Here is a 1677-nt window from a genome sequence, read left to right as displayed (position 1 = left end):
GTTGCTATGGGTTGGGATCGACTCAATGGCACTTCACAACAACAACAACAAGGATTTACAGCCTTGTTAAACCTATACAGGGTCACTATGTGTTAGAACTGACTCCACAGCACACAATACCGCCACCATCAGACCCAACATCATGACAGCAATTATATTTTTAGTTATATTCTCAAAGAATTTTCTTATGTAAATTTCCATTAGGCTTTTTAGAAATATTGAGTATAGCTACTCTGGATTCTTGAATGGCATAGGGAACTAAGTATAGGCTGCTAACTGAAAAATCAGTGGTTCAACTCTACTACCAGCACTCCATTGGAAAAAGGTAAGGCAGTTTGCTTAAGTTAAATTTTACAGGCTTTGCAATTCACTGGAACAGTTCAATTCTGTCCTTTGAAGATCCCTATAAATCAGAATTTACTTACTATCAATGGATTGGGCTAGGAAACTATTCACTAAGGAAAATAAAAAATAAAAATAGGATATGGTTTTTGAATTGATTTTCTAGTTAAAAACATTACTTTATAAAATGCTGTTTTCTCTTTTGCTAGATGTCTGCCATAACTAACAGAATAGTTTCTAGTTGATTAAGTGGATTAGTTAGGAGTAATGGTGGAGTCCTGGTGTAGTGCTGTGGGTTAATGCATTAAACTGCAAAGTCAGTTTGATCCGCCAGGTTGGTAGTTCAAGCTCACCAGCTACTCCTTGGAAATCCTTTACAAGGTTGCTATAGGTTGGAACGAATTCAATGATACTTAACAACAACATAGTCAATTATAGAGTCCTGGTGTGGTGCTTTAGGGTAAGCACTCAACCTCAAGCTCAGTTTGAACCACAAAGTCAGCTGTTCAAACTCACCGGTCCCTTCTCATTGATTGATTCAGGAGGTATTGGCTGGAGCTAGACAATTTGCATTTCTAACAAATTTCCAAGAGATGGTGATATTACTAGTCTAAGAAACATACTTTTAAGCCACTGGCCTAATCAATTAGGCTAACCAGCTGCAGATGACAGGACATGAAACAAGAACGATGAAGCATTTTTGACAATGCAAAATTGTACCATTATTTCTGGAGTGACAATTTCATTCATTCTCTAAATATACGTATTTTTTGCCTGCAGCACAACATTTTTGAATCTTAACAATATAAACACTATACAGAAAGGGCCGAAGAATATAGTATAATGCAGATTGATAGTAAAAAATATGAAAAAACAAAGCACGTATATGTGAGGCTTGTCTCAAATCTCCTACTGTGTTTGAAAGAATCTTTTTCTTCATGTAGGCAAACATTCCCATAGTAGTTTCTGGAAACACTGCTTACATTTTATAATTATAGCCGGTTCTTTTTCTTTTTTCTTTCTTTCTTTTTTTTCTTTAAATTTAAGGTTTTTATTGTGGATTGAGTGAAAGTTTACAGGGCACATCATCAGTTTCACATTCAATAATTCATATAACTTGTTTCATTATTAAAGAAGAGTTCAAGTCTATTTAGATTAATTTTACACTTTCCTCCCTACACTTCCAATGTTTACTATCTTTTTTGATCCTTGTTGTTGTTGTTGGGTGCCATTGAGTCAGTACCAAAGCATAGCGACCCTGTGCACAACAGAACAAATACTACCCGGTCCAGCACCAACCTCACAATTGTTGCTACCTTAGATGCCATTGCTGCT

Source organism: Chrysochloris asiatica, unplaced genomic scaffold (genome assembly GCF_000296735.1).
Source record: "Chrysochloris asiatica unplaced genomic scaffold, ChrAsi1.0 scaffold00002, whole genome shotgun sequence".
NCBI classification, from domain to species: domain Eukaryota; kingdom Metazoa; phylum Chordata; class Mammalia; order Afrosoricida; family Chrysochloridae; genus Chrysochloris; species Chrysochloris asiatica.
Note: the sequence above shows the minus strand (reverse complement) of the source record.